General features: G+C 47.9%; 1 protein-coding gene across 4 annotated transcripts in view; it reads left to right on the plus strand.

The window, feature by feature from the left end:
• The window catches only part of LRRC20 (leucine rich repeat containing 20), a 254866-nt gene that overhangs the window by 412 nt on the left and 228611 nt on the right, over window positions 1–25843 (plus strand). For 2 of the 4 annotated variants that reach the window (XM_006122780.5, XM_089780132.1), the window contains exon 1: window positions 20722–20878. The exons of the other annotated variants lie outside the window; for them this stretch is intronic. The gene's annotated coding sequence lies outside the window, so the exon portion shown is untranslated. Of the gene's footprint in view, window positions 1–20721; window positions 20879–25843 lie in introns of those variants that run through there. 4 annotated transcript variants of the gene reach the window in all.

Here is a 25843-nt window from a genome sequence, read left to right on the forward strand (position 1 = left end):
CTCCGCGGCGTTTTCTCTCCGTCCACCGCCTCCACCGCCACCTTCTCCCTCGGCCTCCGCCAGCAGCAGGAAACCCGGGGGCCGACGGCCGAGAAGGGAGGGGGAGGCGGGGACAGGCGGCGGGACTTGCGGGGAGGAGCAGCCCAGGAGGCGGGAGCGACGGCGGCCTGTGGCAGCTGCTGCTACGCGAGCTGCTGGGACCGCTCCCGCTCCAGGCACGCGGCTCTAAGGGGCCCTCCCGGCGCTTCTGCCGCCCGCGGGGAGGCGACTCCCCTGGCGGAGAGGCCGCGCGAGCGGGGACTAGGCCCTTGCGCGGGTCCCTTGGGCCAGGCTGGCCGGAGAGCCACCCAGGCTGCTGGACACGCGCTGGGGACACGTGCGTTCAGTGCCCATATGCCTGGCGCACAGACCCGCGGGCGGGCTCGGTGCGCACGTGGCCGGGGTGCCGCCGTGCCCAGGAGCGCGCGCTTGCACTTAGTGACCAGTAGATTCGGAAAGGTGCCGAAAAGGCCGCACCGGCACTCGGCAGAGTTGCCAGCACGCGCAGCCGCGGCGCCCACGAGTTTCCCAGCTACGTTGCTGACATGAAAAAACTTACAGCAAATAGTCCAGTAGCATCAGGGTGTGTGTCTAGACTACAGGGTTTTGTGGACAAAACTAAGGGTACGTCTAGACTACATGCCTCTGGCGACAGAGGCGTAGATGAGGCTACCAGGCACAGGAAAATGAAGCGGCGATTTAAATAATCGCCGCTTCATTTAAATTTACATGGCTCAGCGCGATAGTCTGGACGCGCGGGTGTCGACATCAAAGGTATTTGTCGATCACCCAGGTAAACCTCCTGGGATGAGGTTTATCTGGGTGGTCGACAAATGCCTTTGATGTCGACACCCGCGCGTCCAGACTACAGCGCTGAGCCGACAAACAGCTGATCAGCTATTTGTCGGCTCAGTGCGGCAGCCATGTAAATTTAAATGAAGCGGCGATTATTTAAATCGCCACTTCATTTTCCTATGCCTGGTAGCCTCATCTACATGCCTCTGTCGCCAGAGGCATGTAGTCTAGACATAGCCTAAATCTGCGTCTACAGTACCGCTGAGTTCTGTCAACATAACGTCGACAGAACTCAGCAGTTTTGTCGACGCTGGTAAACCTTATTTTACGAGGAATAACGCCTTTTGTCAACAGAGTTCTGTCGACAGAAGACGTTATTGCATCTAAACTGTCCTTTGCGTCCACAGTTATGTCAACAAAGCAGCTTGCTTTGTCGACAGATCTGAATGTAGTCTAGACACTCTTTGTCGACAGTATCTGTCGACAAAACTTCTGTCGACAAAACCCTGTAGTCTAGACGTACCGTTAGAGACTAACAAAGCATGTAGCTGGTCTCATGAGCACTACCCATTTCTTCAGATAAATGGAGTTAAGCAGTCCAGGGTACAAATTGCAGAGGGAGCGAGGGGATGGGGAGGGAAAGAGGAAGAGGGAAAATATTGTCAATGAGTGTGTCCCTGCTAAATGAGGCTAACAGGGTGATCTCTTAAGTATTCTAAGTACCCTGCTGCATAGATCATATTGGTAGAAGTGCAGTTATATGAGCCTCTGATGCTGTGGCTTATGTGGTTAGCTCCTGTGATGATGTTGCTTGTATAGATGTGTGGACAGAGAACCAGACGAGTACCCAGGCATCAGAGTCTTCAAGATAGGCCCAACAAAGAAAACAGAACATCACTGGCCATCACCTACAGCCCTCAGTTTAACCCTCTCCAGTGCATCAACAACAATCTAGAACAGTAGTCCCCAACACGGTGCCCACCGGGGCATTTATGTGCTCCTGCCTAGTGACCAGGGCCGGCCTGAGCCATTCTTGCGCCCTGGCGCATGCGCGGCCCCTACCCCGGGCATATGTGTGGTGCCGTGCCCGGCAGCCCCAAAAAGTTGGGGACCACTGATCTACAACCTTTCCTGCAAAATGATCCTTCACTCTCACAAGTGTTGGGGGAGAGGCCAATCCTCGCCTACAAACAACCTCCTAACCTCAAACAAATTCTTTCCAGCAACCCCATGGCACACTGCCATCATACTCATTCAGAAACCTACTCCAGCAATCGATTCCGGTGCCAACTCTGTCCACACATCTATACAAATGACATCATCACAGGACCTAACCGCATAGGCCACCACATCAGATGCTCCTATAACTGTACATCCACCAATGTGATCTATGCCATGAAATGCCAGCAATACCCCTCTGCCATGTATATTGGCCAAACTGGACAGTCTCTAAGACAAAGGATTAATGGACACACATCAGATATTTGAAATGGTAACACACACAAACCTGTTGAGGAACATTTCAGTTTGCCTGGGCACTCACTAGTGGATCTAAAAATGACTATATTACAAAGCAATTTAAAAAACCAGCTGGAGCGAGAAGCTGCAGATCTTGGTTTCATTTACAAGTATGACACTTTGAACCAAAGTCTGAACAAAGACCTTTGATGGGCCGCTGCATTCCACAGCCATATGACATAAAAAGTTAAGCACCACGTACTTAGAATACTTAGAGCCCACTCTATTAGCCTCATTTAGCATGTACACTCTAGCTGATAATATTTTTCCTCTTCTCTTCCCTCCCCATTCCCCCTCTCTTTCTCTGCTATTTATTTGTACCCTGGACCTCTTAACGCTGTTCATCTGAAGAAGTGAGTTGTGCCCATGAAAGCTCATGATACCATCTACATTTTATGTTAGTCTCTAAGATGCTACAGGACTTTTTCTGTTTTAAGTTTTTTTCAGTTACAGACTAACACAGCTACCCCTCTGAAATTTCAGACATGATGCAAGGAGTGAGTGAGAAACAGTGGGTCAATGGGGGAGTACAAGGGATACAAAAACAAGGCCAAAAACATCTGATAGGTACCATGTATAGCAATGTCACTCTGCCTACTTTTTGGTAACATGGGGTAAATAAGAAAGGATTGGCATTTGTCTTTAAAGAAAATACGTAACTCCTAATTTAATTTGGTGGTGGTCATCCTGGTTACATTAGTTAATTCTCACATGATTTAAACACAACACTCTATACTATTATTTAGATTTTTAGTATGAAGTGCCTATCAAAACACAGTAAACTTCCGATAATTCGGCACCTTTTAGGACCCAGGGTGTGCCGGATTATCAGATATGCTGGACTATCGGAAGGGGGGCTATGAGGGGTCTAGGGTGGGGTGGGGGGGATGCCGCCCCAGACCCCTCATAGCCCCCCCCTTCTGATAGTCCGGCTCTGCCCCAGGCGTCCCTGATTCAGCCGCTGCTGGTCAGTTTCAGCAGCGGCTGAATTGGGGAAGCCTGCAGCAGAGCAGCTGGAGTGCTGCCAGGTTGGTCTGGTAGCACCAACCCTTCGTGCGGCGAGACCAACCCGGCAGCACCCCAGCTGCTTTTGGGGACGCCTGGGGCAGAGCAGCTGGGGTGCTGTTGGGTTGGTCCGGCAGTGCTGCTCCTTGGCACTACTGGACCAACCCGGCAGCACCCCAGTTGCTCTGCCCCGGGTGTCCCCAAGTCAGCCGCTGCTGATACTCATCAGCGGCTGACTCCAGGAAGCCCGAGGCAGAGCTGCTCTGCCCCAGGCTTCCTGGAGTCAGCCGCTGGTCAGTTTCAGCAGCGGCTGAATCGGGGACAGCTGGGGTGCTGCTGGGTTGGTCCCACAGCCCTGAGGGGCAGCGCTCCAGCTGTTCTGCCCCCGGCTTTCCCGATTCAGCCGCTGGTCAGTTTTAGCAGCGGCTGAATCAGGGAAGCTAGGGGCAGAGCAGCTCCAATGGTCCGGCTGCCCGCAGCACTTTCAGGTTCCTGATGGTGCCGGACCATCAGATGCCGGACCATTGGAGTTTTACTGTACATGGTTAATATTGTCTTTTAAAATCTGATTTGGCTGTTTTTATCCCTGCTTTGTTCTCTCTGACACTTCCATTTTTTGGGGGGGACCTTTCATGTTAATTATTGCCTCTGCCCCTTTCTAAATAGTCATCCACAGAATGGGTTGATTGGGTTACAAAATAGCACTAGCACAAAGTACCATGAAATTGCTTTTCTTACAATATTTTGCTGTTGTGCTGTTACTTTTATCAACTGTATCTGGGTAACTGGGGCAGTTTTATTATCACTATACTCATATGATTTGTTTAGTAAAATATCTAAGGACAAGCTAATTGCAAATACTACTAAGTATGCAGTGTACTTTGATAGCAATCTATATTAAATTTGTCAGACTAACAGATCTGGTGTTGGATGCCTCAGGAGCTAAGAAGTTAAGCCTTTCATCTCCTGCCCACTGGTTGATGTGTAACCCACATTTTTAATGATAAAAGTAATTAGTGATGGCAATTTGACCTGTGTGAAATGAGCAGGTGTTCTCAATCTATTTCCTAGTGGACAGGTGTCCACATGATGAATAAATAGCTGTGCCTTATTAGCACCCTTATCAGTAATGTTAGGAGAGAAGCTGATGATTCCCTATGCATGGATTGGAGACTGAACTGCTTTCACCTTGCCATGTCTGAACACAGTTGTCAACACTCACCGTACCTGAATGAGAGCTAAACACAGTTGGCTACGTCTAGACTGGCATGATTTTCCACAAATGCCTTTAACAGAAAAGTTTTTCTGTTAAAAGCATTTGCGGAAAAGAGCGTCTAGATTGGCACGGACGCTTTTGGGCAAAAGCACTTTTTGCGGAAAAGTGTCCGTGCCAATCTAGACGCCGTTTTGCGCAAGAAAGCCCCGATTGCCATTTTCTCCATCTGGGCTTTTTTGTGCAAAACGGTTCTCAGTTGTCTACATTGGCCCTCTTGCACAAAAGCATTTGCGCAAGAGGGATTTTTCCCAAACGGGAGAGTCATTGTATTTGCGCAAGAACACTGACTATCATGCATTAGATCGTCAGTGTTCTTGCGCAAATTCAAGTGGCCAGTGTAGCCAGCTGGCAAGTTTTTCCGCAAAAGCAGCTGCTTTTGTGGAAAAACTTGCCAGTCTAGATGCAGCCAGTTGTGTTGCTAGTTGGCAGGTCAGTGACCACAATTTGTTGTAGTACTCTGTTCAGCTTTCATTCCGCTAGCATGGCTACTGCCGACAGCGTTTAGAAACAATGATTTCATTGTGTAGACAAGGCGGCAGAGATGCAGATTATGATTAAAACAATTATGGAGCAAGGTTTAGAAACTTGCATCATCACTGCCTATGCTGAATTTTCATGAGGAAAATCAGTTTTTAAAAAAGGAGGGAAAAGACCTCATAGTCCAGTAGCTTGAATACTTATCTATATCTGTGTTCCCAAGTGTATTTTATGTATCAGCTAGATCTTCTGCCTTTGGTTTTCCCATTCTCCTAGCCAAACACAGAAATTGGCAGATACATGTGGGTTTCCTGCATGGGACTCTTGTGATACTTCCTGGGGTATCCAGGGTTGTGAGGCACCTCATTACCACCTTTCCTCAGGCCCACTAAATTGAATGCTGAGGGCACCCCTGATCACAAGGAGTAAAGGAAGCTGATAGGAGCACTTGTCTTATCTCCCACTGTGATGATGGCACCAATCTCAGTTTAAGGTATATGGACTGCAGCAACATTACTTATGTAGCTGGAGTTGCATACCTTAAGCTGACATTCTGGCTTTAGTATAGACCTAGCCTGAGCGTGAGGCCTACTGTATATCACTTCCCCAATACCACCGGCCTCTGGAAACACAAATACTGCTTTCCAAGCTGTGATGCTCTCCCCACCCCTTACAGATTAACGAGAGGCATGCTCTAACGAACTCCTGAGTCCTCTGAGCATCTCCCTGAAATATCTAGCACCTGATTCTTCCCAGGAAAGTCACAACACTAGGAAACAGTACTTTACAGCTTACTAGTTACACCACAGAACACAGCATTGGTTAGTACACACTGAGACTTATTTATAGAGACATCAAGTGACAGTAAGCAGAAGTAATAGAAATAAAGGTTAAATATAAAAAATGCTCGTAGTAGAGCCTAAACTTAAATAACAAGACATTGTCAAGTCACACAGCAAAAGTTTATCCAAAATACTTCCATTGTACTGCAGCTAGGCTTGGCTGTGATCTTCCTTTCATGAAGCAAACCTTTTGTTTGCTTACTTCCTAGGTAAAGAAAGATTCAGGCTGTCTCTGTACCTACACTTAAGGCTTGTCTTCACTATGTGATTATTTGATGCGGTGTTCAATTCACCAGTGGCTGTGCAGATGCACTAAATCAATCTTGCAGGTCCCATTGACTGGTGTCTGGCCAATGGGAGATGCCTGGGCCATGCTTGCAGCTCAGGCAGCCTGTGGAGGGCCCTCCCCAGAGGCATGTGGAGCACTGAGATGTGCACAGACCCCCCAGCAGGCCACTTTGAGTGGCTTATGGGGCATGGCAGGCAGGGAGACTTCCTGAGGCTCCTGCTGGGCTGCTGGCCAGGAGATGCCTAGGTTAAGCATCTCCCCAGCCAGAGCCTGCACCTGGCACCCCACACTCCTCTGCTCTCCCCCTCTCCCAGCTCCTGTCCTAGGTCACAGCCCAAACCCATGCACTGCCTCCTGCACCTCTGGCCCAAGTGTCACACCCCTCCCAGACTCTGCACCTCCTCTTACATCCCTCCTCCAGGTCAGAATCTTCTCCTGCACCCTTACCCCTTTCCAGACCCCACACCTCCTCCTGAACCCCAATTACCCCAAGCTCTCTGCTGCATCCAACCTCCATCCCAAACCCTGCACCTCCTCCATTAATATCACAGAAGAATACAGACAGCAGCCACTTAACAAATTTTTGGCAGGGCCTCCCATCAAAGATTATTGCCCACTCCTGCCCTGGAGATTTTTCAATTAGTGCTAAGTTCAGACTGTAAGTAAGTGTTCATTGAGAAGTATGCAGATTTAGTTTACATGTAGACAGATGGAAAAAATCCCTCTTATTTGATTCTAACCTTTTGGTGAGCAGCTCCAAATCTCAGACGTTAACATAACTTTCAGTATATGTACATAACTCCTTACATCTTAGGCATACATATTTCATAGTACAGTAATTATGAAGTCCAGAGTGACACAGGTTTGCAGCAGCTATCTTGCAAACCTGAATGTAGATACCTGGGGATCCCTGAATTCTGTATGCACCCCGTGTTCTTGGTCAGTTGGCCCCAAATGGCGACTGCAACATAACTCCAGAATACCAACCATTAGCAGCAAGACCAACTATCTTGAGAGCACAAGGGTGGCAGTGACTATGAAGTGCTATGGTGATCAGAGATTAGATTGGCTTGGTTTGGGGTGATGAATGAATTGATACTTTTCTCTGGTGGCTGCATCTTTTTCTCCAGAGTAGGTAGGTCTGTACTGCACACCACTGGATGGTGGCGCTGTACAAGGTATATGTAGAGATGTGCTACAGTGAAAGGATTCAGCAGGTGGGGAGCAGAAGGAAATGGTTCCAGCAGCTCCTTGCAGTTGGAGCCTTTCCCAGTGTCTGGGAAAGGCTCTGGCTGCGGGATGCTGCGCTGCTAAAAATAGCAGTGTAAATTGGGGAGGTGCTACTTCAGCATGTAGAGCAGTGTAAGGTACACAAGCACAGGACTTAGCAGTGACTTATTCATCAGCCGTACTTCACCATCAACACTGTTATTTACACCCAATGCTGGGGGCTCTGCAGCATATGTGTCATGTCAATATGCCAAGTGTGTAGTGTACCTGTAATAACAAAAGAAAAACACTTCTAGTCCCTATGAATGCAAAGATAACCAAAATAAAAATCGCTGTAAACTACAGCAAGGATCTATGAGTCAGCAAGCAACTAGAAGCAATAGCACTAAGGCTTTGGCTACGTTACACATCTTTAAGTGACACAAATGTGCCGCTAAAAGTTGGGCAGCGTAAATGCTGGCTGTTTGGCCACAAGTAGGGAAACACTGTTTACTCTAGCACTTGTCCTGGCAAACCTTTTGTGTGGGTGCAGGAGAGCTTAAGCACCTGTGAACAGAGTTGTCCTGTCCATAGGGTGGTTCGGGGTGGGCACCTCAGACCTTGTGCTTTGTGGGGCCTTGCGCCAGTCACCTCACCCATCTCTGAATAGGCCAAGGCAGACAGAGGATTACTTGGGGAGCCTGGTGTGGGGCATCAGCAAGTCTTAGATCCCCCTGCAGTCATCACAGCAGCAAGCGCCTGAGTGACCTGGTAGCCTGCTCTGCTTGTTGTGGTGGGAGACAAGGCATCCCTGCACCAGGATGCTCCGCTTCCCGTTGCTGCAGAGAAGTGGAGTAGAGCTCAGCAGGCAGTGGTGCGGAGCAGAGCGGGTTGCTGGTAGGGATGTTAAAATGCGGGTATTAACTAATTGAGTAGTCGATAGAATTTTCATCAACTACTTGATTAGTTAATAGGCAGCACTGCTGCAGTTCTGCAATTTAAAAGGCAGTAGGAACTGGGTAGCCTGCCTCCTGGCTCCTCCTGTGTGTTAAATTGCAAAGACACAGCGGGGTTTTGTCCTGCCAGCTGGAATTGAGTCCAGTTGCCTGCCTGGCAGGCAGCAGCCCCTGTGTGCAGGGGTCCCAGTGCGGATTTGGTATCTCTCATTCATAGGAACTACTGTTGCAAAGCAGCCCCTGCCCTCCCACCTCTGATAGAGGCAGCGGAGGGATGGGTGGCACTGTGAAGATGGTGCTGTGGGGAAACCAGCTTTTAAGCCAGCTCTCTTTCCCCTCCCCCCCCCCTTGCAACCAGCACAGGCTTCTGCTCCTCCCCCCACTTGATACAGAGGCAGCTGGGGGAGGGAATGCAAGTAGTCGATTTGACTACCCAATAGGCATAGGATTATCAGGTAGTCCACTACTTCTTTACATCTCTCTTTGCTGGGTCGCTCTGGCTCCTGCCTTTGTGGTGAGTTCAGGGGTCCTAATCCCTGCTGCCACCCCCTGCCAGGCTCCCTGGACATCCCCCACAGCTGACATTGCTTGGGAAAAGGGGGCTGTGGGCAAGGAGTGCAATCACTGAGATCCCCAAGTATTTCTGAAGAGATGTTTGAATGCCACATCTCCCATAGTAACCCTGTGTAGTCAGATCTGTGAGCCATCAATATACGGCTTTCTTTCCATCTGTCTTTGCACTGGACTGGCACATCTGAATTTCTTCTATTCTCTCATCTCCCATTTATATGGCAGTCTCTTATCTACTAGATAGCGACTTGTGCATCTCAGTTACAGGGCAGACCTACAGCCTAGTTGTGAAATCCATACTAAGGATTTTAAGGACTGCCGTGGTATTTCAAAGCAGCAGTGCAGCATGGAGCCTGGGGTCAGTGGGGAACTCTGAGTCCCCTGTCCCTCGCTGACCTTGGGCTCCATGAGGGCGCTTCCACTTAGAAATGTAAGAGCCCCCGCTAGGGACTCTTGAACATTTCAAAGCTGGCATGCTGCCTGCAGCCCGGAGTCAGCAGGACTTCTGCTCACTTCATGCTGCATACGGAAGTCCGCATTCCTCCTTTGAAATGTACAAGTGCCTATCGACTAGCAGACTAGCGGAAATTCCATCGACTACTCAACTAGTAAATTAACCAATATTTAACATCCTTAATCCATACTTTCCCAAATACGCTGTGATTAGAAACTTCTGAACCCTACTTAGAAAGTGGTATCTATCAGAATGTGCTCCAGTAAATTGGAAAGTATGAAAGTCTAGTTATCATGCAGTTGCACATTATTTAGCTTATATAAGGAGTATATATAAAAAATGCCATGTAAGACCTGTTGTATATCCTAATCTCTCTTTCACTGGTTAAATACAAAGAGTAACTGTTGAACCTAGTTAAAGGGTTTTCTCTCTAGCTGTGTCAAATTAGCTAAATCTAACAATATTGAGCAAGCAAGACCTCTAAACCCCAATGATGGTGTTGTCTTCATTGGCCCGTTTCCAACCGTCCTCTCCCACCCCCATCTCCGGTGCAGGGAGCTACAGGGAGCAGCCACCTGCTCTGAAGTGGCTGGCTATTCCGTGTCTGACGGTCCCGCCAGGGCAACCCATGGTCCAGATCTGGCGGTTTGGCAGGTCAGATGTAGCATGTGGGCCATATCTTGCCTGCCCCTGAGCTAGATGATGGAATTTAAATTAGCTCTTATCACGCAAGAAAGTCATCTTGGAATCCTCCTGCATGGTTCCCTGAACATGTTTTCAATGTGCAGCAGCAGTAAGCTAACAGAATGTTAGGAACCATTAAAAAAGGGATTAACAGATATTTATTATTTACATTATAATAGAGTAATGTATATAAAGCTGTAATACACCTGCACCTTGAATCATGCAGTTCTGGTTGCCTCATCTCAAAGAAGATATATTCACACAGGAAAAGGTGCAGAGAAGGACAATTAAAGTTATTAGGGTGATGGAGCAGCTTCCGTATAAGGCAAAATTAAAAGGACTAGAATTGTTCAGCTTAGAAAAGAGATGATTAAAGGAGAATATGATAAAGGTCATATTAAAGGGGAATATGATAAATTATATGGAAAAATGCACAAGTGTTATTTACCCCTTCACATAAGGACTAGGGATCACTCGATTAAATTAATAGGTGGCAGATTTTAAACATAAGGAAGTCATTTTTTGCACAATGGGCGGACAACCTGTGCACCTCTGTGATGTAGTGGGGGTGTTGTCTGTTCTGTAACCCGGGGTTCCCCTGCGCTGTGATGTGTGACTCCCACCGACTCACCCACATGTGTATTGGCCCAGACATTTAGTCCCAGCTTGAGCAGATAACAAGTCTCTTCCCAGAGGGAGAAACAAAGGAAGGGAAGTGGAGACGGCCACCTGTTAGCCGGTGGCTGGGGTAATGAGTGGTCTGTGAGCCCTATCACACCCAAGTTTTTAACTGCTAGGACAGAGTCCCTTTGCAGCGGGCAGCCAGGGAAGCTGACGGGTGCCCCAAGAGTCCGCCCTGTGGAGACAGCACGACTCAACGCTCAGCTTTTATTGCGTTTACCCCTGGCCACGGCAAGATAGCCAAACCGGCTATGGTTCTTTGATTGTGTTCTATTCTGTTACAGCAACAGGAGGAGTCAGGTTAAGACTTAAACAGTTACTACAGTAAACCTCCGATAATCCGGCACCTTTAGGACCCAGGGGGTGCCGGATTATCAGATATGCCGGACTATTGGAAGGGAGGGCTGTGGGGGGGATGCCACCCCAGACCCCTCATAGCCCCCCTTCCGATAGTTCAGCTCTGCCCCAGGCGTCCCTGATTCAGCCACTGCTGGTCAGTTTCAGCAGCGGCTGAATTGGGGACGCCTGCAGCAGAGCAGCTGGAGTGCTGCCGGGTTGGTCCGGTAGTGCCGCACCTCGGCGCTACTGGACCAACCCGGCAGCACTCCAGCTGCTCTGCCCCAGGTGTCCAAGTCAGTTGCTGCTGAAACTGATCAGGGGCTGATTCCAGGAAGTCGAGGCTGAAAGTTGGAACTCAATGACTCGGTGGATCACTTGAAATCTTCTTGGTGTGTTCATTTCTCTGAAGCATCTGGTTAACTGGCCCATCAGACAGGATATTGAGCTACCTGGACCATTGGTCTGACCCAGTATGACTGTTCCTACGTTCTAGAATCGGAGCTGTCCTGTCTATAGATTAATTTGGGGTGGCCACCCCGGGCTCTGCGGTTTGGGAAGCTCTGCAGCAGCTGCCTCAACTGTCCTATGGATAGGATGGTCCCCACATTTATGGTAGCCCGGGAGACTCGGGGCAGCCTGGGGGATTACCACGGGGGCCTGGTACTGGGTGGCAGCAGGTGTCAGGCCTCTCTACCCTCATTGCAGTGGCAGGCATGTGTGTTCCTGCAGCCAGCATGAAGCTGAGCAACCTAGCTGGGAGATAGCGGTGGAGCTTATGTCCTCTCCTGGTATGGGTACACTCTCCTAAAATGTCCTTTGTGCCCTCAGGAGTAAGGGATCTTGGGTCCTAGCCCCAGCCTCCAGCCCCAGGTGACTGATCTCCCACACCTTCTGTTCTGCTAGTGGGCACTTGCCCCTGGTGTCCTGCCTTCTTTCACTAAACCAGCAGCTTCCCCTGTTCTCCTCTCATAGCAGTCAGAGTACAACTAGCTGCAATCTGCTACCTGGGTCATATAGGCCCATAGGTTTCCCTGGGCCTTGCACTGTTGCTGCTTGGCCCTCAGTAACTGCCTAAGTAATGTCTGCAGTCCTTCTTGCAGTGAGGACTTCTGCTCCAGTGGCTATACTGGGAGAGTACATGAGCCCTCTGCAAAGTAGACTTCCTCATGTTGTGCCTTGATAGTCTCAAACTCTCCCTGTGGCACAGTTCATTGGGTCCTTGCTCCACCCCTTGTATCAGCAGAATACTGTGTGCACCCACATTCTCCACTGCTGATAGCTTGATTTAAAAATCACCAGTGATGAAGAATCCACCATGACCCTGGTAAATTGTCCATGAGTCAGTTACCTTCACTGTTAAAAATAGACATACTATTTCCAATCTGAATTTGTCCAATATTAATATTCAGCCAGTAGAGAGTAATATACTTTTCTCTGCTGGACTGAAGAGCCCATTATCAAATATTTGTTCCCCTGTGTGTACTTGTAGACTGTCACGAAGTCACCTCCTAACCCTTTCTTGATAAAGCAAAATAAATTGAGTTTTTTAAAATATAAGGCATGTTTTCTAATCCATTAATTTATTTTTTTGTTCTTCTCCAAATCCCCTCTAAATTATTGGTATCCCTCTCAAATTGTTGGGACCAGACCTGGACACAGTACTACAGCAATGGTCACAGCAGTCGCAGTGCTAAATATAGAGGTAAAATAGTCTCTTTATTCCTATTCAACATTCCCTGCTTGTGCACTCAAGGACCACATTAGTCCTGAATATTTACCCTAGTTATGATACCAATTGTAAAAGGTATATGAATGTTCAGAAGAAGTTACAATGAATTGTAGCAAGAAATATGGATGGAAAGTAGATTAAGTTGCTTTCTGTAATGAATGTTACAAATAGTTATGAGAGAACCAGACAGACTAAAATAGTACAAAGTAAGTCATGGCTGATATTAGGAAAATGCAGCTGTGTATACAATTAACCAATGAGCTTGAACTCATTGGTTAACCTTCACAGTTGCTGGTTCCTCCAACACGATGGATCCTGGGGAGCTGCTGCCCCCTATGCTGCTGCATCAGTATCAGAGGCAGCATCATGGGGAGTCAGGTGAGGGCTGCCTCCGCACCTTCCTGCATGTAACCATTTAATGGCTGAAAATGTTAGCGGTTACATGGTTAAACACATTTTAACCTCACTAATTGATATGATTCAAGGAATATGTTGAAATAACCTTTGGTAAAATCAGAGGATGTGGAATGGGAAATTAATGACCTAGAATTGGCTTGTTGATTATTAGGCCCTTCTGGTCACTGCAGCTGTGCAGAACAATCTCTCTCACCACAAGACACTGGTTTCCCAAGCCAGAAATAGTGCTGCACCATGAAATAGTGCTGCTCTAGAAACTGCTCCTTTAGTAGCAGTTGCTTGGTCTCATCCTCATTTTCCTTGTCCTCTTTCTTCCACCACTGCTGAACCTGTGGTTCCTGCTGGAGGAGCTGCTCCTCTTACTGCATCCAAAACAATAGGTATCTGGCCTTAAGTGCTAAAAAACCAGCCAAAGCCCAGCCTCTAGGTGTTCATAGTTGCTAGCATAAAGGCATGGAATGCTGATGCTAGCCAACTCAGCAATTTAACAATCCTGTAACTAGTAACCACCATTGAAGGGATGTCTAGTTGATGAACCTGCAACCATGTCCATTACACCTAAAGTTTCTTCACTGCGTGAGAGATGGAACAGTTGCCATTGAAATCTCTCATTCCAGCCAAAGAGTATCTCACCGGGTAAGTCTACGCAGCAACATTATTTTGAAATAACACTAGTTATTTCAAAATAACTTAGTCTGCGTCTACACAGCAGGCAGTTACTTTGAAATAATATTGAAATACTGTCAAGCTGGAAGACTTCTTACTCTGACTCTTGTAACCCTCATTGCATGAAAAGCAAGGGAAGTCTGAGGAAGAGTGCTCTATTTCGAAATAAGTGCTGTGTAGACACTCCCAATTTCAAAATAAGCTACACAATTGACATAGCTTATTTTGAGTTAAGCCCTACTGTGTAGATGTACCTACAGGCTGTTGGTGTAATGAAATTTGAGGAACCAGTTGTACTTAGTGAAAATCAGAAAATTCATGCAGTTACTTGGAAATGACAAGTTCAGTCCTCTTATCTCAAATTCCCATTGATCCAGCTTGGAGACGGTGAAGCAGAGCACGGTGGGGCTGGGTTGCTCCGATTCCTATAGCTCCCACTGCTGCTGATGAGTACAGAGGTAGACCTGGCCCCGGCGTCTGGTACCTGGGCCTCCGGTAGTCTCCTAGGCTTTCCTGAGTCCCATGGGGCCCAGGATGGCTCTTCCTAACCTTACTCCACCTCTTTGCACCCTGGAGCTGCCAATCAGCCATGGTTGGTGGGTGCTGAGCATGCATGCATTTTTTTTTTTCCCTGTGCGTGCTCCAGTGCCTGAGCACCCATGGAGTCAGTGCCCATGGGGGCATCTATTTACATCCCCATTGTGTGTACTTTTTCATCTTCTTTGAAAATCATCTCCAGCTGGGGGTGCAAGAGGCAAGAAAGTCTGTGGGGATGGGAACTTCTAGCTGTTTTCTTTACCAAGATGTTCATTTCTCTGTGTCACCATTTTTCCTGACCAAGAATGGCTGCTGAACCAGGTGAAAGTCCAGCTGATTTTGTTGAAAGCTGGCTGATATGTCAGTTTATTTTGTCTCTGAGGAACTGGCTTTTATTCCAAGTCTGCATTGCCTCAGTATTATTATACAGCAGAATCTTATAACTTTATGTACAGGGTTGCCACTCGTATTTTACCCGGACAAAATGATCAGCAAATCTTGAGTTTTCAGATGATACCTCACAAGGCATTCTTTATACACTATTTATCATAGCCTTGAAAAAGGGGTGAACATAGGGATACAGACTGTAACAGTTACCCACAAGTGACAGTTTTTGGTCTGTCCTACTGCTAAACAGCAATGTCATATACAGAGCTCATGATAGCATTTTACTGTGTCCTGCAAAGGCTTTATTGATGATCACATCACTTACCTACCTCCTAATTCTTTTTTTCCAGTGGGTATGTCTAGATTACATGGCTCCGTCGATGGAGCCATGTAGATGAGTTTACTAGACATAGGAAAATGAAGCAGCCATTTAAATAATCGCTGCTTCATTTACATCAAAATGGCCGCCACGCTGTGCAGATCAGCTGTTTGGCGGCACAGCGGGGCAGTCTGGACGCGCCGCGATCGACAAGGGAAGCCTTTATCGACTGCTCCAGTAAACCTCATTTCATGACGGAGCTGATGGAGCCATGTAGTCTAGACATACCCAATGTGTGCTTGCCACCCAATGCCCTTGCTGGGGATTAATTTTTGTTCAGGTATTTCTTTGAATTTGCAAAGCCCCTCACTGCAGCTGAGTGACTACAGGATGTAACCTTGGCTTTTATCCCTAAATGTATAAGAAACTTTGGGTGTTTGCTGATCAGGTGTATTTGATATGAAATCAATTCCAAGGAATCTCAAATTCTCAAGATAAACATTTTCTTTTGAGGAAATCTTTTGACAGTAATAAAAACTTCTTAATTGCAATCCTGTAACTTTAAAGCAACACTGCAAACATGCTTAGTGAGCTGTCGGAGGACACATAGGAATCTGCACTCCAAATGCCAAAGTGGGGTTCTGTACGCATGTTTACATGCTGGCCTACAAATCCAGGGCAGGAAGCTGTTTTGGTGATGCATTCTATCTTCTGTGTCCTCCAACAATTAGGCCCAACACAAGCTGTTTGACCAAAGAGAAACAACAACTAGGCAGGAAAGGGCTGTCTTATTTCTTGCTTCCATTTCCTTCAGTTCCCTTGAGGTTAATTTTTAATGAAGACTTTGCTGGGAGGGTTGTTTTGTTTAAAATCCATTGTTTTTGTGTTTTAGGAACATGATATTTCCTATACCAGGTCAGACTAGTAGTCCAGTCTGTTTCAGCATCTTTCCTCTTAGGACAGCGATTCCTAGCCGCTGGTCTGTGGACAGGCAGTGGCTCTGGGGACCAGGGCAAGGGTACACTGACCAGCACCTCCCATCCCACTTCGGTGGCTAGGAAAGGCATTTCCTGCCCTGCCTCTCAGCGGGCAGGGGTTGGGGTCTCCTCCTGGATGCGGAAGAGCAGTTCGCTGCATGGCGGGAGGGCCATGCGGATCCTGGCACAGCAGCCTTTGAGCAGCCACAACCTGGATAGCAGCGCTCAGCTGGTGGCTGGGAGGCAGCACAGGGCTAGGCTAGTGCTGGGGAGGAGCGGGGGCTAAGGGTTGGGGGGCTGACACCAGAGGGCACTGGAGTGTCCAGGGTAGGGAGTTGCCGCTGGGGGACTCTGAAAACAGGAGGCTGGCACTTGAGGGGGGTCTGGTGGGGAGGTTCTAGGGGGTAGGGGGCTGGCACTGAGGCATTTGAGATGGGGGCTGGCACGTGGGGGTTCTGAGGGCAGGAGGTTGGCCCGGAGGGGTTGAGTGCAGGGGAGACTCGGTCAGTGATTGGAGCTGGAAGGGAATGGAGTGCTCTAGAGATTAGGGTTGGCACTGGGGGGCCCCCAGAGCTGCCACAACCATCTGGCTTCAGCTGCGGCAGCCACCCGCCACTTAGCGACTGCTGAAGCTAAAGCTGACTGATGAAAATAAAATATTACTGGTCCACCAAAAGTTTGTGAATGGGTTTGCCGATCTGCAGTATAAAATAGGTTGGGAACCACTGCTAGGAGTAGCCAGTATGTGATGCTATATAGGGCGGAAAAATGCTGCCCCATATACCTAGCTATGGAAGGAAAATTCCTGCCTGATTGTCATAAGGGGGTTTAGATCTAAAGTAAGGGGGCTGACAATTTCTGCAGGCCCCAAGGCAAGGGGTGGGGAGGTCAGCTCTGCACCTCCAGAAGGAGCAGGGCCATGGGCAGCCAACCCAAAGTGCCACTGGACCACAGCAGTGGCCTGCCTTCCCAACTCTGAAAGTGAATATAATGGAGATTGCCTATCTCCTAGAACTGGAAGGGACCTTGAAAGGTCATTGAGTCCTGTCCCCTGCCCTCACAGCAGGACCAAGTACCATCCCTGACAAATTTTTGCCCCAAATCCCTAAATGGCCTCTGCAACCCTGGGTTTAGCAGGCCAGTGCTCCAACCACTGAGCTATCCTCCCCCCAAAGTTGTGCTTTGATGGTGATTTAAAGGGCCCAGTATTCTGGCTGCCACCAGTAGCAGTGGTGGCAGTGGCTGGGAGCCCTGGGCCCTTTTGAATTGTCAGACCCTGGGGTAACTGCCCCTGTTGTGGCTCCCCCCATCAGTAGGCCTTATCTGAAGAATGAGATTTGATGATCAAGGATAATTTTCTCTTAAATAATAAAATACTTAAACTGTTCCAATAAGGATTCCTGCTTCCCTCTCCCAGACTTTTTTTTTAGATTTTTCCAAAGAAAAAAAGTTGTTCACAACTGATATTAGTGAACATTTCAAGATTGTTGAAAAAAATTTGACTAACTCTCTAAAGTACTCCCACACTTACGTGATAACTCAGGGTATGTCTACACTACCCCCCTAGTTCAAACTAGGGGGGGTAATGTAGTCATACGGAGTTGCAAATGAAGCCCGGGATTTGAATTTTCCGGGCTTCATTTGTATAAAGCCGGCCGGCGCCATTTTTAAATGCCGGCTAGGTCGGACCCCGTGCCGCGTGGCTACATGTGGCACGGACTAGCTAGGTTTCCACGAGGCGTACAGCTAGTTCGGATAGGAAGCCTAATCCGAACTAGCTAGTCTGTGCCACGTGTAGCCGCGCGGCATGGGGTCCGACCTAGCTGGCATTTAAAAATGGCGCCAGCCGGCTTTATGCAAATGAAGCCCGGGAAATTCAAATCCCGGGCTTCATTTGCAACTCCGTATGACTACATTACCCCCCCTAGTTCGAACTAGGGGGGTAGTGTAGACATACCCTCAGAGACCAATAAGTATGCAAAGGGAGGGGGTGTAGCATGAGCATTACTACATGCATCTTACTTCAAAGAGACTTAACACTAGATTACAGAGAGAAACTTCAGAACTTTCATTCATGCTTAAATTTGACACTTTACGAATGGGCCTTAACAAAGATGCTAATTACCTTACACATTATAAAGACAGCTTCCCCACTTATCACCCCTGATTAGCTATTCATTGACTTATAAACAGCTATTCCCTCCCTCCCTCCCTCTACCTTACCCCACCTGCTGTTGTAAATCTGATTTGTCAGTTTAATAATGTGTTCACTTTTTTATTATATTCCTGTGTATATATGGTCATGCCTATGTCTCTTTCAGAATACAATCTGAGGAAGTGGGTCTGGCCCACGAAAGCTCATCACCTATTAAACCATCTTGTTAGTCTTTAAAGTGCTACGTAGTTTTTCCTTTTGTTCTGGAAGAGGTTGCAAGTGCTTTGGTGGATAGGATTATAATTCAAAAGATTGAGACAAACCTGAGAAATGGTCTAAGGTAAATAGGATGAAATTCAACAAGGACAAATGCAAGGATTTCATTTAGGAAGAAACAATCTTCTTTACACATATAAGAAGGGAAATGGCTAGAACGGAGTATTTCATAAAAGGATGTAAGGGTCACAGTGGACCACAAGCACAAATTAGTCAACAGTGTGATAATGTTGCAAAAAAAGCAAACATCAGGTTTGGATCCATTAACAGGAGTGTTGTAAGCAAGACATGAGAAATAATTCTTCTGCACTGATTAGGTCTCAACTGGAGAATTGTGTCCATTTCTGGGTGCCACTTTTAAGGAAAGATGTGGATAAATTGGAGTAGTTCCACACAAGATCAACAAAAATGATTAGCTGCCTGTAGTATTGTGAACCCAATGTCGTGAGGTGAGGTGCATGGGAGGCAGGTGAGCGCCATGACATACACAAATTGAAACTATGCAGAATGAAGGGCCTGAGTTTGCCCTCCTGTAGTACCTTTCATGTGGAGATATCTGAGTGGGTTCTACAATTCAGGGAATTAAGACTCCTATCCCCTCTCCCTTCCCCCGTGAGCTATAAAGGTTGAATAGACTATCATTATCTTTATTTCACAGATTAAATGAGAACTGGAGAGGGTGAATTATTGACCAAGGAGCTACATACAGTGAGTCAGTGATGATGTAGGACACAAATCTGAAATCTAGCTAATAATAATACTTAGTTCAGATACAGCAGTATCACCCAGCAACTCAGTGGCAAAGCTGAGAATAAAAGCCAGGTCTCCCGTGCTCTGTTTGTGAGGTCATGATGCATGTAACAATGTCTTGTCAGTATCACTCTGAGCAATCCATAGTTCTGCCTGTCTGTAGTGTTCGTTTAGTATCTCACATTTAGTGACCCATTGCTGTACTATTGGGAAGTCCTGTGCATAAGGGCACAAGACTAGTCTATGGAACTGTACAAGGGAGGTTGGCTTAATGACCAAATGAGACCAATACACCCTGGCTACGTCTACACTGGCCCCTTCTCCGGAAGAGGCATGCTAATTTTGAACTTTGGAATAGGGAAATCCGCGGGGGATTTAAATATCCCCGTGGGATTTAAATAAACATGGCCGCCGCTTTTTTTCCGGCTTGGGGAAAAGCCGGAAAAGAGCGTCTACACTGGCGCGATCCTCCGGAATAAAGCCCTTTTCTGGAGGATCTCTTATTCCTTGCAAGTCTCCTGTCTCCTCCCCTCACTGCCTCAGCCTTCTCTGTCATTGCCCCCAACCTCAGCTCATGTACCCACTTTTACTGCCTCAGCGCTTCCTGCTTAAGATGGATCCTTTCACACCATTTATGCCCCCTCAGAACTTCCCATCCAACCTACTGCCTGGAGCTGCTTCCCTGACTGACTGATTCTGCTGCAAGGAAAACAGACGCTCACTCTGTCTGAGCACCAGGAGCGCTAGCTCATGCCATCGCCACATCGCCTCCTGAGCCTAATTCATCTTATGCCAATTACCTCTCACCATAAAATCTCCCTCTCACCATGAGCCATCTGAATTGGGCTTTGACTATTTTTAACAAATACTTCTCTGGTCACTTCAAGAGACATGTGACCATTAGGCTAGTCTGTGACCTTTAGGCTATTCTGAAGTAGCTAGTGAGTAGGGAATCCTCTGATCCTTGCTCCCAATGTTCCAGGAGCCTTATCAGTGAGGTGGGGGTGTGCCCTGTGCCAGCATAATACACAGAGGCAGTTAAAGGTTCAGGTCAGGTAGTGCAGTATTCGGTCTCAAACCAGGCTAATGATTTCACGGGGGAGGAGGGGAGGGGTGACTCAGGGAGGGTGTGTGTGACCGGAGATATATTTTTGCTGCATAACCAGTCAGTCAGTTAAACCCAGTCCCTTATTCTAATAATCCTTCATATCGAATTCCTGATGCAATTGGGCACAGCAGTCAATCTTATTGATCTTGGTGAAATTTCTTTAGAAAGCAATTTTACATGAATGCAGTTCCTAAGGCGTCTTGACCTGGGAACTGTCAATAAGGAACAAACTGCACCCTTGAGCTCCTGCCTTTATTGGCCCTGGCTCTTTCCTGTTGCTGCTCTGTCCGGTCCTCGTGGTTGGATTCTCTCCCCTCCCCCGCCGCTCGCCGTGTGGCCTGGAGGCAGCTGTTGCTGTTCTTCATAATGGTTGGGGGCGAGCGGACAGACGGAGCTGGGAGCTCGGGCTGAGACGCAGCGGGGGTAAGAGCTGGCTTCCCTCTTCTCACCGCTGCCTCTGGCCCCTCTCGCGCCATGGGGCTGGGATATCGCCGAGCTCCCCGATGGCGGGGGGATGGGGGTGCAAAATGCACGCGCAGCCCGAGCGAGTTCGCAGTGCTCCGTGCAGATCAGCCACTCGGAATGGTCTCCCCGGAGCTCGCCTGGCCTGCTGGCTGGAGGGGCTGCAGCCTCCGGCTCCAGGAAGCAGGGAGAGCCCTGCAGCTGAAAGCAAAAGGAAGCTACTGTCCTGCTCGCACCCTGCTTCCTGCTGCGTGTAGCTGGAGCGCTCTGTTCAAATGCAAGGGCGCTGAGGACAACAGCGGGGGAGGTCCTGGCTTCCCGAGCCTCAAAGTGGGAGATGTGGAAACGAACAACTTCTTATGCTATAGATCTTGCTGTTGGAATTGGAACGTGGAAGGGTGGGGAGGGCGAAATGGCACCAGGCCATGGCATTAGGGATATCCCCTGCCTCATCAGAGATAGGTGGCATGGAAAGTAATTCTAGCATCTATGCAGAAATACTGTTAATCGTCCTTAGGTTTTTTTTATTTGAGGAAAACTTAAGTGTTGGATCAGTGCAGACTCTGACAACATTTGGTTGTAATATCACTAGGGTTTGTTTATAGGGTTGCCAGATGGTTTCAACAAAAATACCATACACACTTGCAGGACGGGACGGAGGCATGGGCGAGCCAGGCAGCTGCCCAGGGCGCCAACTCATGGGGGGGCGCCTGATGGCAACTGTAAGGGGCGTGCAGTGTCCCTTACAGCTGCCATCAGGAGCCGTGCGCCTGGCTCCCGCAGCACCCTTCTCCCTCCCCCCCCCCCATGGCCACGGGGCCCTGCACGGCCCAGTGTGTGTGCCAGCAGCGCTAGCCAAGCCGGGCAGCGCATACGCCGTGCGCCCTGGGGTCAGACCCCGGGCTGCGCGCCAGCGGCTGTGGCCGGCCTGTGCATGCATTGTGCGCCCGGGGGGGGGGGGGGAGCGCGTTCCCGGGCCCAGGGCGCCAAAAGGGCTCGGGCCGGCCCTGCACACTTGACATTATATCACAATCTATATTACATCTTTAGAAAATACCGGACATTTATATTTTCTCAGTTATATTTTCTCAATTTGTTTCCTGAACAGAAAGCTCAAATACTTGAGTGTCTGGTTCAAAACCAGACACCTGGCAACCCTATTTGTTTAGGGAATATTGCAGCCCAATAGTGTCACATTTGCATGGATAGCTTGGTTCTGAAGTCTTGGGTTTCTGCCATTGTGTAAGCCTGTAGGGCTTGGGGAAGGGTGCCTCCCCCTCGGGGTCAGTGGGTGTCTTCAAATAGCCCCTCTACCTCCTGCTTAGTCTCTCTGGGGAACTAGCTAGGTCCTTTAGCTCTTCAGGGCTGGTGGCCAATCAATAAACAGTCCAGGGTCCAGTCCCGGCTTGGGGCAGGTGGCAGACAGTTCAGAGCCCCAGACCTCGGTTCAGGGCGGGGCAGCACACAGAATCCAGTGCCCCAAGCCTCAGTTCAGGGCAGGGCAGCACACTTGTTTTGCTGACGCGCCCTGAGGAAGGGCTTGGCTTTTGGAACTCTTTGGGTGTGCCTAAACTACACCCCTCTGTTGGCAGAGGGATGTAAACTAGACACATCAAAAGTGCAAATGAAGCCGGGATTTAAATATCCTGTGCTTCATTTGCATAATGAAGATCCTCCGAATACAGGATCTTTCAAAACAGGGCATTTCTGTTGAAAATGCCCTGTCTAAACTGCATTTTTGTTTTTTTTTTTCTTCCGAAAAGCCCAGTTTAAAAAAAAAAAAAAGCGGTGGCCACCATTATGCAAATGAAGTGCGGCATGTTTAAATCCCAGCTTCATTTGCAACTTCAATGTGTCTAATTTACATCCCTCTGCCGACAGAGGGGTGTAGTTTAAGCACACCCAAAGAGTTCCAAAAGCTAGGCCCTTGCTCAGGACAGGGCAGCAAGGAAATAACCAGTTCAAAAGTCTTGGTGTGCACATCCAGCTGGGGCCCCTTGTTTGGGCACCAGTTCTGCAGGTTCAGGCTGCTGTGCAGTAACAGCCAAGGGGGGGGGGGGTGATTGCTACCCAAGGGTGGAGTAGCAGGGGAACACAGGCCCACCCACTCCACTGCATCCCAGCCCAGAGCCCTAGTAGCAGCTGGGCCAGGGGGTACCTGCTCGGAAATGCACTGCCCAGGTTCTGGTGCAGCCAAATGGTGGTCGGTGACCCTGGGCTTCTTCCCTTCTCTCCCTTGGGTGGTACCTGAGCCTGGTGCAGGTCTTCTGGGCTTCGTAGTTCTGGAACCCCTGACCAGTCAAGCAGTCCCTCTAGGTCGCCATCCAGTAGGGGCCCTGGTGGCCCAGGCCAGTCCTCCACCTCTCCTGGGTCTAGCTCTTCCTTTAGGTGCACAGGGGAGGTTTCTGGCTCACACGGGCCTCTCTGATAGGCCTTTTATAGCTCTGACCCCGCCTCCTGGCTTCCTGTCGTCAGGTGTTATCCACCAAGATTCGGGGAGGGGCACCTCCCCCTCAGGGTCAGTGGGTGCCCACAACACACCAGTACAGTATTTTAATTTTACCACTCAATCAACTAAATATAGGACTACTCCTGGTGACTGTCCAGAAGGGCTTAGGCATACTCATTAGTAGAGTTACCAAAAGCATCCAAAGGAGGCATGATGTGGAAATGTGCTGCTCCATCAGCTATAGACTGGGGTTCTAGGTTACTGCTTTCTTGCGTGTCACCTTGCTACAGACATTCTCTGATCCTTTTCTAGTTCTTTCCTATTTTGGTTCATATATTGCTATTACAATTGTTTTTGAGCCAAAGGTATTTGTTGTTTGTCTCCCAGTTTTCTGTCAGTTCATACCAACAGAAGTGCCACAGGTCCCCTTTGAAAACAAAATAGATAAATAGCCCCTTCTGACCTTCAAATCTATGATAATGCTCGTCTGATATCAAAACACATACTATCCAATTCCACAGATAACTTCTGAGTATTGTGACTCTCAAAAAGGGCAGTTCAATTTATTGCTCAGAATTACTGTTGGTGTGGTAGGACTGGGCTCTGCATCCTAAGACATTCAACCAGTGTTCTCAGGAGTCATTATGATAGCTCCCCAGGGATCAGTTCTGCATACTTCCAGGTGAAGTAAGTGTAGAGTTGGCTGGCTGTAGCAGAGGTAGTTAGAAGTGACATGTCAGGTAGAAGGCAGACTTCTGCTTTCTGCTCAGTAAGTGAACTCTAGGAAAGAGATGATGGAGATCAGTGTGTCCTAGAATTCAAATCCCCCAGGGAAATACCCCAGAGAAGGCCTGATATTAAAGGCCCACTGTCTTAATTACTGGAGTTATTCTTCTGGATATACCTAAGTTTATATTTGCATGTATTGTTTCCCTGATTGCTTTTCCCCCCATGTTTATTTGTATATTTTTCTGGGCTTCAATTTGTGTGTGTAAATAATTAATGATCCATTACCCACTCAGTCGCTTGTAAGGATTTTAAAATTAGGCCATATATTCCATTTTTTGACTAGCTTTTGTGCTATGCTCTATTTAAGACATGCTATTGGGAATCAAGGAGAGGCATTCTGCCCTGGCAAGACAACAAAAGTGGGTCTTGGTGAAAAAGTATAATAAAGAAAATCCTTCAGAGTTTAAGGAGAATATTACAGGTTTTTTTTTTTTTTTTTTTCTTGTACTCTTCTCCCATCTGCACACCAGGGATAATCTAGTTCTTTGCAGTTAAATATAGAGAAGATTGCAGGGTCATGTCATGGGATTCCTTCTGATTTAACATAGTCAGGTATTCTGACGTCCTGAACAACTCAGATCATATGGAGATCAGTTTGTGTAAGGTTTAGGTGTTTTGAGTTTTGGTGGGAGGTGTTAATTTTTTTGAATACAGGTTGAAACTCTCTTAACCAGGATATTCTGGTCCAGCAACATCCATAGTCTGACACAGATGTTGGAGGACTAGTGTCCTGGTGGAGGGCCAGTGGCAGGGATCCCTGTGGGGTCTGCCCAGCGGGGTTGGGAGACACTCACGTGGCTGCCTGACAGGGCTGGGAGCTATGGTAGATTGGTGAGGCAGGGATCCATGGTGCGTAGCTGCTCAGCTGATCCCAGATTCCCAGCATGGTGCATGCAGCTTCCCCGTGAGTGCCGGAGCCCCAGCGCAACGTGCATGGTTGCTGTGTGGGTCCTGGAGCCAGGGCAACGATGGCTGTCCTGTGGGGTCTGCTGGCCCTGTTGCCCTGCTGGAGGTGAGGAGCCAGTTGGGAGGCCAGTGGGCAGACCAGAAATGATCTCCCTGGGTCCAGCAAAATTCCTCATCTGGGACCAGTGAGGTCCCAAGGGTGCCGGACCAGGGAGGTCCAACCTGTATATGTATTTATTTTTTGTGTGAAAATTTAGTTATTGCCGGGGGGAGAGTTACCAAAAGTAATCAATAATATTTAGAATCTACAAATGTGTCTGTCTTATTTTAATAGCCACGGCTATCAATTTTGATTTGAGAACTCAAAAGCAATTGATCATTTTAAAGATACATTTACTGATTTTTGCAGTCTTTTGGATGGTGCAACAATATTGCACCAATAGCAAGAGTAAGTAAAGGGGACTTATAACTGAAGTTTATGGAGTCTGTTAATAAAATCCAAAATTCAGAGGCCTTGCATGAAATTTAGAATTTAAAACTCAGAAGAGAAGGTTCACAAATCCTTTTTGTGTTAAGAAACACCTGTTTGATGCAGTAGAAGATAAACAGAAGTAAAATATGCTTATTTACTTAAAAATCATAATTGACTGTTAGAATTCATGAAAATTTTAAATTGGTTCATAATGTTAGGAAATGATGCTACAGTTATGGTTGAGGAAGCATTTTTGTTATCCACTCTTGTGTTTAGGGGCTTATAACTTTTAATATCATTTGGATGGAAT

The sequence above is a fragment of the Pelodiscus sinensis genome, chromosome 8 (genome assembly GCF_052426305.1).
Source record: "Pelodiscus sinensis isolate ZL-2025 chromosome 8, ASM5242630v1, whole genome shotgun sequence".
In the NCBI taxonomy this organism is placed as follows: domain Eukaryota; kingdom Metazoa; phylum Chordata; order Testudines; family Trionychidae; genus Pelodiscus; species Pelodiscus sinensis.